Source organism: Podarcis pityusensis, assembly GCF_964106645.2.
Source record: "Podarcis pityusensis genome assembly, chromosome: 5".
NCBI lineage: Eukaryota > Metazoa > Chordata > Lepidosauria > Squamata > Lacertidae > Podarcis > Podarcis pityusensis.
The window spans coordinates 33,065,937-33,078,083 of record NC_138032.1 but is presented as its reverse complement, the minus strand read 5'-3'; the positions used below and the strand labels follow the sequence as shown (position 1 = coordinate 33,078,083).

General features: G+C 40.5%; 1 long non-coding RNA gene across 1 annotated transcript in view; it reads left to right on the top strand.

The window, feature by feature from the left end:
* LOC308477912 overlaps nucleotides 1–11,858 on the top strand; it is a 127,770-nt gene extending 115,912 nt beyond the window's left edge. The window contains exons 4-5 of the long non-coding RNA XR_013986737.1: nucleotides 10,715–10,791; nucleotides 10,995–11,858. This is a non-coding gene — a long non-coding RNA (uncharacterized lncRNA). The remainder of the gene's footprint in view (nucleotides 1–10,714; nucleotides 10,792–10,994) is intronic.
* Nucleotides 11,859–12,147: the final 289 nt, after the last annotated feature.

Sequence of the window (12,147 nt, the reverse complement as noted above, 5' to 3'; positions counted from 1 at the left end):
GCATTTCCTCATAGCTTGCAGAGAATGATTCCTAATTATGATCACTTCAACACATTCCACGCAGCAGATTTGGAGGACCAGAAATAGAACAGATGTAAAACTAGTATGTGTTAAATAATCCCAGTGCTATTCTTACTTATTATGACTTTGATCTTTTAATAACTTAAACTACATTTTTAAAAAGCAATGTTCTCCATCTCTCACATTTATTTCTCTTACATTTATTTTACATTAGTTTTCTAAGTTGCCAACTCGGTTGTAGTCTCAGGGCAGAATTCTCTCTCTCTCTCTCTCTCTCTCTCTCTCTCTCTCTCTCTCTCTCACACACACACAGAACTGACTCAGTTATATATTTTTTTGTCTGCCATATGCCAGTGCTAATTTGGGGCAGCTCCAGAGCACAGCTGATGTATGTTCATCTGCTCTGATATCATTTAAAACACGCTGCTTGGGCTCTTTTTTCCTGCTCAAAATGGCATTAAAATGGCATCATTGTAAGGAATTTCCTAATTGCTATTAAGCAGATTTCCAGAGGTGCCATGCTCAGTGACAGTCAACTCTTTTTAATACAGAAGATTTGAGGCTCAGTCCTTGTCCTCTGAGATATAGGAAATACGATTGCCTGAGACTTTGGTGGTTCATTACAACCAGGGAAGTCAGCACAGGATTACATGTTATTTAACATCTACATCAGATACAGGGAACCTATGGCCTTTCAGATGATATAGGACAGCATGCCCAATGGTCAGGGATGATGGGACTTGGAGTCCAACATCAGCTGGAGGGCCACACATTCTCCATCCCCCATCCTTGATCTACATAGCGATCATCTGGATATTTGGGCTAGATTGTTATCAGGGCCATCTGTACCATTAGCCAATGTTAGGTGACTGTCTAGGGTGGCAGAAGCTTGGAGGCAGCAGTTGCAACCCCTAGCTGTTGCCCCTAAGGCCCATTGCCTACCATTGACTTCTGTTGAAGGGAAGAGCTCTTGGCCCCTAAACTATATTTCTGCCTACGATGCAGTGCAGGGTGCTATCCTATCACCACTGTGGGAAAAAGATTCAACTGCCAGTCTAGTCAGCTTCAATATGTGGAATGGGGACTAGGTTCCACCTCGTCCTACGCTTCAGGCATGATTGTCATCAGTACGTGGATGACATGCAGTTCTGCATTTCCTTTTCATCTGATTCTGGAGGACATAATTGGCTGGATAAGGACTAAGAAACTGAAGCTTAATTCCAAGAAAACAGAGGTGTTTTGGGTGATAGGTGTGTTGCCTTGGCCCCACGGCAGCAGATGCCTGGGGCATACTGATGTCACTGCAGCATGCATGAGTGATGTCAGCACGTCCCATAGCATGTGTGAGTAGAATCTTGAGGGCCCCCTGACCCCTTCATTTACAATTTGTGGTTGCTCAGGCACCCAGGGCCCCACTTAGTTGGTGCCCCTGTTGGGTGGAATGGGAGATCTCCTGGTATGGAGTTTCAGCCAGTTCTTGATGAGGATGCACTCCCTTTGATATATAAGGTTTGCCATTTGGTAACCTTTGGTAGATTTTCTGCCCCTGCACTTACTGCTGGAGGCCGAGACAGCAGCTTTGGCCAGCAGGACGTTTGCCCAAGTTAGCAGACCTATTTTTCAAGAGATCAGACCTATCCATGGTGAAACAGTCCTTCATGACACTCTACACGAGGCTCTTCCAACATTGAAGCATTAGATTGTAGGATGGAATCAATAAAACAGACTGGCAGTAGTGATTGATGCTGCTGCCACTCTGTTCTGTCGCCATGATACATGAAGCCCTGCAGTTAAGTTGTAGAGCTCATGTTTCGCATGCAGGAAGGTCCAGGTTCAGTCCTTGGCATCTTAGGTATTAAGGCTTGGAACACAACTCTGCTTTAGAGCTTACTGCCAGTCCTGGTTGGAATAGACCATTGGTCATGCTGGCTGGGATTGATGAGAACTGCAACCCCAAATGTGTGGAGGACATCAGATTTTGGAAGGCAGGCAGATAGGTGGGCCAGTTTTCTAGTAAAGTATATAGCTGCTTAATGTGACCATATTGTAAAGTGTGCCTCAGGTAGTGTTGAGAATGGTTTTTAATTGTTTTTAGTTTTCCCTTAAGATATATTCCTGTTGTCCTTAGTGCTGAAGCCAAAATAGCTTCTTGCTAGGGACAGAGTGGAAGAGTCTGAAATATCACCTATAGTAGCAAGAAGGCATGTTTTCCCATTACAAGTCCGTTAAAGTCAGTTGGCTTTAAAGGCAGATAGTCATTCTTACTCATGTATATTCTAACACATCCAGTCTGCCTCTTATGGAAAAGTAGTCAAGGTCTGATTTCTCTTAGCGCCTCCAAATCGAACCAGCCATTTACATATAATTCCTTTGAGACATAGTATGCTCTCTTTAGTAAACTACTTTAAAATTAGATCAATAAATTATGGGGTCATGTTCTGTGCTTCTGCCATGACTTCAGATAGTTTTGTCTACCTAGCTCTGTCCACCACTTGATGTATAATCTGTTCTTTATCCAGTTCCATTGTTCAAGGATTTGAAGCAATCCAATAGTATGCATATTATACCAAGAGAAGTCATTGTTTTTACCTATTTTCTATTACCTAATGTCAGAGACAAACACAACAATTACTCTCTACAGAGGTAGGGTGGCAAGTGTGGAGGACTAAATTGCTATATTAGTTTTGCGTTCTGAGATTAATGCATAGCCAGATACTCAAGTAATTGGATTTAAGTGGTACAGGTGGGAGAAAAAACAATCATGACCATTGTCTTTATCATATGTATTCCAAGTGCATACTTACTGCTATTATTCCTTTCATCTAGCAGCCTGCTGGCTGACACATCAGTTACTCACCCTTTTTAAAAGGAAGATTTGAATACTCCTTATAACTGCTCTTTGCTATCTCAGCTTTCTGTTAGCTTGAAATAATTAACTTGTTACATACATAGTAATTAGCTTTCAAAATATTTATTTCCATTGCACGAATGTTGGGAGACTTTATTCTTTTCTTCTATTGAAATATACTGCTAGATTGTAACTTATAAATCTTTTAAATGACGAAGGTAAGGATGCCAAACAATTGCTAAAGTGAATCTGAAAAGTGCTGGGCTTTTTTTTTTCTTTTTTCTGGCGTTGGCAGAAAAATTAAAAAGCCACACACCACATTCGTCGAAATCTCAGGCAAGTTCATGGAGAGAAAGGTATATTATGTGTTCAGTCTGATATATGGAACCACAGCAAGGAACAGTGAATAATACTATCCCTCGTTATGAAAAAGCATCCAACCAAGAAAGGCAATGATGGGAGAAAAACGTAATTATCATTGAACTCCTTGCTGACTCCCTTGGTAATTTTAATCTTTGATAGTGGAGTGCATATGGCGCATCATAATTTATAATACCAAGTTTTAGGAAGAACAGGTAAAGAGCATTTGTTGTGATAAACTAGGCAAGCTGTATTAATAGTCAGATATAATGCAATTCATGTGAAATATGTTTACATCTGCATAAATTATGCATACTTATTCCTCAGATGTGTATAAAAGAATTTCTGATAGATGTATGGATTCACATAATGCTATGCACTCAGAAACTTATGTATCTACTAGGAATAAATCACTGAAAACACATTAGAGACAAGAGGAATCTTGAATTATTCTCCTTTTTGTGGCACATATTTCTTCAAAAACAATTCCTTCAGACCTGTCTTGTAAATATTAGGCATACCAATCAATTGTTTTATTGCTTCTTAAACCACTCAGAGTTAGCTTCCCATCTGCCATTTCTCATCGCTTGCAAGATCTCCCAAATCCAAAGCAAACAGGCAAGTATCACTCAGGTTTTCTTTAGAAACAAAAGCAAACTAGGGAGGGAAATGACAAACTTTGCAAAGAGGCAATTAGCACTTCAAGTTGTTGGTACATTGTATCACCCCCCCCCCCCGAAAACGGTTTCTACTGTGGTACCTCTGGGGTTACAGACGTTTCAGGTTACAGATGCTTCAGGTTACAGACTCCGCTAACCCAGAAATAGTACCTTGGGTTAAGAACTTGGCTTCAGGATGAGAACAGAAATCGTGCTCCAGTGGTGCAGCGGCAGTGGGAGGCTCCATTAGCTAAAGTCGTACCTCAGGTTAAGAACAGACCTCCAGAACGAATTAAGTTCTTAACCTGAGGTACCACTGTACTCATATTCATTCAAAGAGCTGCTTTGAATAGAAACACATTGAAACCTCTAGTATCCTCACAGTCTTAAGAGGGTGGATGCTTTGAAATATAAAATTTTATTTATTTTTTTACAGTATGCCAAAACATATTGATTTTCAAATACATTCCATATTTATAATGTAGAATAATATAAAGTTATTAGTTTGTTGTTGTGTTCTAAGCAAACAATTTTCTGGAGTATTATTGCCAATTTCTTTTCCTTTTTAAAATGATAGCCGTATAGGTCTTTTACTGTTATAATGAGGACTTAGTCACTAGATCTGCAACCCCTGATTCACTATGCTGGGTAAGATATGCATATGCTGGATGGGGAAAGAACTTCACTAGCCTCTGCCCACAGAGTGTGAACAGTAGCCCACAGAAAGACCCCAAAATGGTCATTCCAGAGGAGAGGAGGATCCACTGGACCCCAGCCTGGCCCCCTGCCATCACTTGACAGAACTGGACTAGCACTTGACAGAACTGGACATAGCACTGAGCAGGGGTTTACCCATATACAGCTAATGGGATTTGAACTGGTGGCGACTTATTTGGAACAAGACCTTGTGGTCATAGTGGCTAGCTCAGTGAATTAGTATTAGTTATTATTCAATAATATATTGTCTGATGTTAACCCTCAAGCCCCCAGGTGGGCTACAATAATTAAAATTTAATGGCTAACAAATTTCAACAATGCCCTTCCCGATGCTAAAATTCCCCCCACCTCTTATGCACCGTTCTACAGCATTGTTGTGGTGCCTGCTGCATCACAGTACCGAGTGCAGCCAAACTGGTTGCGCTGCCCTAAAACTGCCTCTGCCTCTGCTTTTGGTTGGCCATTGTGAGAAGAGGATGCTGGATAGATAGGCCTTTTGCCCTGATCCAGCAAGGCTCTTTTGTTTCCTTGCTGCATTCTCCCAGGGTCCCTTTCAGCCTTCCACTCAACCAGTTCATTTGATTCCCTCCTGCCCTTATATTGTCTGACTCCTCTGACCTTCTTGAATTGCATTTGAACATGCCAATTTGCATTCTCCTGAGCTTTCCCTCATCTTTCCAGTACCATCTCTGTTCCATGGTGCCTATGATTAAGTTTCTGGGTCTGGGCACTGACTTAATTCAGAGGATACTCAGAATGGGTAATTTTTTGTCTCTATCCCAACTCCAGAAATATTGATGCTATACCAGAGAGTGATATTGGTGCCACACTTCAGTGCCTCACAGAACTCAAAGGCAGTTCAAGCATTCTCAAGGAGCTCCACATGACTGACCCTAGGGATACATGCAAGTAAAGAATCAGATAACTTCTGAAGTGGGTCGTCCATTTTTAAGTGTCAGACTCCTATGATCCTATCTAGACATTGTCCATCATGTCTACTTCAATTCCCCTGGAATCTACTCTTGTATGTAGCCATCATACTCAAGGAGCTACCATTCACCACATGGCAAAGGTATGTCAGAAAAAGAAGCCCAGTTGCATGCCGCAGGGAGCTACAGCTGACTGGGAATTCTGGTCACCTGTTTTAAGGCACATGTTTATAAGGTTTGCATATTACATATATGGTCTGAACAATAAAGGGTATCCCTTTTAAAATGTAAAGTATGAAGTATGAAGAGGACCAAAGTCATTTGCCTGAAAAGGGTTCCTTGTCCTTACAAAGAAACTTAATGATAAGCTATCAGGGGCTGATGGACGACATGAGAAATTCAGACTCTATCAAATGCTTGTCCCACAGTGATGAAAAGTTATGCTTCAAAAAACATTACATCATCTGCAATAATTAAATTAAGATGTGTCTAAGGAGAGAGAAGAGTGGAATGAATTGGAAGAATTAAGGGACTGGCAGGGTGACAGCAGAGGTGGATAGGTATGTATGTATAACAGGAATAGCCTTTGTTGCATAAGCTATAGTGTGTGTAATTAAATATTGATTATTTAAGTCTTCTGAGAAGAAACTGTTTAGCATATTTTTAAAAAAGAGAATGATGCCAGCATTTTATACTTCTTTCAGCCATCATCTTATAATAGTGGACCAGTAGATCATCTCCTGTATAATGTTTATTCCTAGTACAATTTCCTTTTTGTCATTCAAAAATCATGTAATGGAACACTGCTATGTGTGTTCTCAGAGAATTAGTTACGGTAATTCAGAGGGTGTATAGACATGGCTCCCCATGCTTCTCCTTGTAAGTCTGTTTCATGTACCTCTTCAGAGAAAATGAGAGAGATGCATACCACCAGTCAGAGCAGATATTTTGTCCCTTGATTTGCCTTGTGCCTATGCTCCAGGTGTCTTTTTAAAAACTCAGTTGTTAGTTAGCCTAGTTTCCTTTTTAAAAACAAACATTCAGCAAATGTGCCCAGACCTTCTTCATTATACTATGTTTCTGACAAGGCACTTACATAATTGATTTAGGGTTATGTGCCGAATTCCTGCCTAGTACTAATGCTGTTTCTCCTAAGAGAGACAAGAGGTACTGATCTCACAGTGTTCAAAGAAATACAGGGGCAGTTCTGCCATGGACTGGAGTGGGGAGCAACTTCCTTTAAGTAGCACCATGAGTGCAACAGGACTTTGTAAAATGCTGGCTTAAGTTCAGGGGGTGGGTCACTTGGGTTGTGCTTTGGGCAGTAAAACGCCTGGTGCAAGCACTGAATACGTGTGATTTTTCAATCCTGCTTCAATTGTAACAAGAGACACAGAACAAATAAGTTTGTATCTCCATTAGCTCTGCTGAATTCTGACTTTGAAATCAAAGTTGCAATTTGTGCCTTAGCCATTCTAAACTGGACCAGAAATAACTGAGCCTTTTCCCTCACTTATAACACTGGAAGCATCTCACCCATGTGATTTGACTGAAGTAGCTGGTAATGGTCTTCCTTGAAATTCTGGAGAAGAGGTAACAACTCTAGGAAATTAACAATGCTGAACAAAAAATAGACTAAAGGGAAGATGAGCCAGCAAGGAAACCTGATGTATTCCTCTGATGACTGGAAAAAGAATCAATACACTCTGCTGCTGTTTTGTACCTAACCTTTACCCTAATAACTTGATGTACAAGGCATTGAAATGTGCAGAATATGTGTATAATCAATCCCCATAGCCTTGAGTTTGGTATGTACTCTTTCAGCTTCAAGGGGACCAATCTGTTATTTATTTTGGAAAGTTATAATTATCATCGTTAATTGTCTTGCATTTAAAATAAAACGAAAACCATACAAAATAGGCATTCATAGTAAAGGCCCATCTGCCCAGCTGTGAAAGCCTGCTGGAACAAAAATGTCATCAGTTGTTGCCAGAAAGTGTGGGTAGCGCACACATCTCAGTGGGAATGCTATTCCACACAACAGTGGCCACCACACAAAAAGCACTGCTCCAAGTTACTGCAAAATAGACTTCTGAAATAATTGGAACTTGCAGGAAAAACATTGCTGCAGACAGCAGTAATATACTGAGTGTATAAGGGGTAAGGCAGTGTCTTAAAGTCATTTGTCTGTTCATAGAATCATAGAATTGTAGAGTTGGAAGGGACTCATCTAGTGCAAATCCCTGCAATGCAGGAATATGCAGCTGTCCAATACAGGGATCGATCCTGCAAGCTTGGCATTATTAGCACCAAACTTTAACCAGCTGAGCTATCGAGGCTGACATTTGCTATGCATTTGGACACCTCTTATGTTATCTTAAACAAAGTTTGCATGCTGCTTCCTGACATCAAGGAGCAGGTTTTCGGGCTATGTTTGGATATAGTTGGATGCTGTTATGAATCAAGATGGTGAGCTGAGCCTTTGTTTAGGGAAGCTTTTAATGTTTGATGTATTACAGTATTTTAATATTTTTTTTGGAAGCCGCCCAGAGTGGCTGGGGAAGCCCAGCCAGATGGGTGGGGTATAAATAATAAATTATTATTATTATTATTATTATTATTATTATTATTATTATTGATAACTACATTGATTTGAACCACTGATTTCAAAGCTGTGCTCCCCCCCCCCTTAGAATTTGCAACCAACAAGCACATGAAACTGCTAGTAGCTCTAATACCCTGAAATGTAGGGTGTAACAATCCACTGTAAATTCATGTAACAAAATCCCAATAGATATTTCTAGGAAAATCAGTTTTGGGAAGGATTAGACTGATCAAAGAGGCAACATCACACACACACACACACACACACACACACACAGACACACACACGATTACTTTCTATGTCACATTTAGGACATAGCTCAACCAAGGCAGCTCACAATGTTATTAAAGCATCAGCAAATCAACAATTAATAAAAGGCAGCAGCATTAAACAACGGTTAAAATCCTTTAGCTCAAAACATAGGCCAAAAATAAAACAACCAAGATCACAGTGGCTGATTAATGAACAACAGAAAAAAAACATCAGGGTATCTGATAAGAAGCCTTTAAATAGGATATTTTATTCTCTATGATTATTTTTTAATTAGATGCTATTATGTCAAAGCATGCATTGGAGGAGAACACCTTATTCTTATTGTCAAGGCTTTCAAAAAGTGTCCAGTTTCTCAGCTGCTGACATTAACAGATGAAGTACTGTACAAGCAACAGTCATGGCTGGCAAGATGCATTGTTTACAAAGCTGCTGCTGCCTATTGTTTACAGGGGATGACCCACCACATGGGGGTGGGCAACAGACCCCTGAAATAAAAAGAAATGTAGCCATGGAGGGAAAGGAAATGTATTTTACTGAACAACTGCACAGCTGCCTTGATATTTCATTTTGCTGTTACATCGGCTCCACTGCTTTCGTAACCGATAGACTAATGTACTTGCTGTGCAGCCAGCACACACCAGGAGTTCAGCAAAAGTTTACGTTCCTTACAACAAGAAATGTTCAGCAGCCCACAAAACCAACCAGTGCTCCATAAACTCTAACAAAACATAATTTTCCAAACCAAAGCACTCCCACTGCTTATACTCTTCAGGCAAAAAAAGTGCTTCAGGTTCAAACTCCGGCATGTACTGCAGAACGACAGGGGTGAGGGCTGGAGGGAGGAGGGCAGGACTTACTAAGCTATTCTCCAAGCAGCAGGGTAGTACCTTTTCCTAGTGCTTGAGGGTGAACTGGCAAATGAGGTCAACATGGTCATCCTCTTGGTACAGACTGACTGCATAGGAACTCACAGCAGGCTGATGCCATTCATTTTTATGTGAAGCTTCTATAAATGGAAGAAACTGGATGGTATCTTTGCCTTTAGAGTGCACTGAAACTGTAGCTTTGTAGAATATAGGAAATTTTATAAACCTCTTTTATAATGCACAATACATTACATTAGGAACACGGGAGCTTACACCGTTCTCTCTACAGACCAGCATAGTGGAAGAAAACTGGCGTAACTATTAGTCAATTAAAAAATGCACACTGCTAAGCTATGGTGGAAGAGTTTTGTCATGAACTTTCCCCTCCCTCTTTTCTGCTTCATCTTCATCTTCAGAAAAGGGACGTTGTGACAGGGAAGGAATCTGCAAGGGGAAGGGGGAGTTTTATATCCCAGGGAAACTGAGGAGAACATAAACTCAGAATGATGATAGACAGCTGAAGCAGTCAGATGAAAGGAAGAACAGATTTAGGACCTTTAAGAGGGAAATTCTCCCTCTCAATGTACCCTCCAAATTATCTTAACCTGCAATTGCTGGATTGCCTAAGTAGTATATCATTCGCCTACCATTATGAAGCATATAGAAGTAGAATAAAGGTAACTGTTTAGCCCAGCCTTATATATATATATATATATATATATATATATATATATATATATTAAGGTCTAATAAATTTGATGAGTTTTTAACACCATTATGAATCATTAGTGTTTTAAAAATGCATTATGCTAAGCAAAGAACTATTTTTAATATCACTAAAATCCATTGCTGCTTTATAGTTGAAATAATGCATTTTATTTCTATACTGGCTAAGTCAAAATGGGAGTTGGAGTCATATAGTCTCCACTCCACTCTTCTCTTTCCATTATCTCAACATAAATGATAACTTATATTTCCAAAATTACTGAGTTGAGGATTATTTGGACCAGCTTTCCACATTCAAGATGCTTCAAATGTTTTGAATTACAGCAAAGCACTGATGATGGGAGTTATAGTCTAACACAGGAATAGGCAAACTCGGCCCTCCAGATGTTTTGGGACTACAACTCCCATCATTCCTAGCTAACAGGACCAGTGGGCAGGGATGGTGGGAGTTGTAGTTCCAAAACATCTGGAGGGCTGAGTTTGCCTATGCCTGGTCTAACAGCATCTAAAAGCTGGCCTGGTTTGTCATCAGGAAACTGATATGGCTGGGAAGTGGCAAAAAATATGCATGAAAATAGGGCAATTTGTAGTCACGGGAAGACTTTAAAAAGGAACTCCAGTGATGTAATACTTGTACTACTTATGATATAGAATGGTGCAGTACTGAGGCTGTGCATTCAATTCTCACTTTGAACAATGTCTTTCTTTAGGTAACCCAGTAAGGTGCACTGAGTTCTTCATGTGCTGGAGCTTTACAGGGCATTCGATGATGGGTCTCATGCCCTCGGTGAGTTAGAGACTTCCCGTGTATGTGAAGACAGCCTTCGGCAGACTGAGCAAATAAGACCAATAGTAGGTCCAATGGTCAAGAAGGCATTCACTTCATGTGCTGTAAAGGGAAGTGGAGAGCATGTGGGGGGTTTTCGGCCTGGGAAGGTAGTCCATCTAGGAGAAGGAAAACTCTGGTCCTAAACCCCCATTGCCTTGCAGGATAACCTCAGTGGAATAAAAGGTTAAGGAGTAAACCCTACACAGATCTGGAGTGGAGTCCCTAAGACAGTTGGATGGCAGCTTGTACACCTCCTTCTGGCAAATCCTGCAGCCAAGCAGGTACCAATTGTATTACTCTACTTTCCTTTGGACCACATCAGTGCAGGTAGAAATGCAAGAACAATTCAGTCAAAAGCTATGTTATGAAGAGAACAGACATAAACAGGACCTTGGACAGCTCCAAGCAAGTCCTTATTACAGTAGCTATAAGAAGATGCTGTCTCAGCAGGAAATTAAAACCATCAGAAGCCTTATGTGGGCTGACAAGACCTGCAATGTGTTGAGTCCTCCTATACCATCTGAAGTAGCTGGCAGGTTTGTTCAAGGACTCTTACCTTCTTTTGCAACGTTTGAATTCTACATTGCTGCGGAGATGGAAGTACGGAAGGAACCTCACCCTCTGGGTTCAAGGATGGTGGTAAGGTTGTGGTCTCCAGCTGGGAGCTCCCTGAAAAAAGTTACCAATTGTTCTGCCTTCAAGGAAGCTGCCAAGGCCTCATCCTCATCATAGTTATCCACCATGCACTACAAGGTCCAGTGTTGTGGAAGGTATGGTTTGGAATGGCAAAAGAAAACATGTCCAGAAGAGGAAGAAGGAGGCTTTGGCACCTGCATCCAAAGCTTGCTGCTCCACATGCTGGTCTTCTGAAATGGTGCTAACAGGTTAAAAAAGTTGTATTTCTACATATTAAAACCTATCAGTGCAAATTATTATGGCACACAGTGGATATAACTGAGCCTTTAGCAATGTACAGTGAGCATGGACCAAGCATTGTTTACTGGTGTAAGTATTGGGGTGTTGCAAGTGCCTATTTTTGTCAATGAAATTTACTGATAAAGTATCCTAAATGTACTTGCAAAGTTGTTGTTGTTCAAATGTGTTTATAAAAGGTTTTCCCACAGCACTGGTGTTGCACTCTACCATTTATCAACAAAATACAATATATCTATTTAAAATGCATAGGAAAAAATGATTACAGAGTACATGAGATAATACAAATTAACCAGCCAGCTGAAAGGTAACCTTGGCCCTAAGTTGGTACCATGATCTAAATTATGTATTTTATCCCAATTTTGTCTCCTTTTCAAGCTT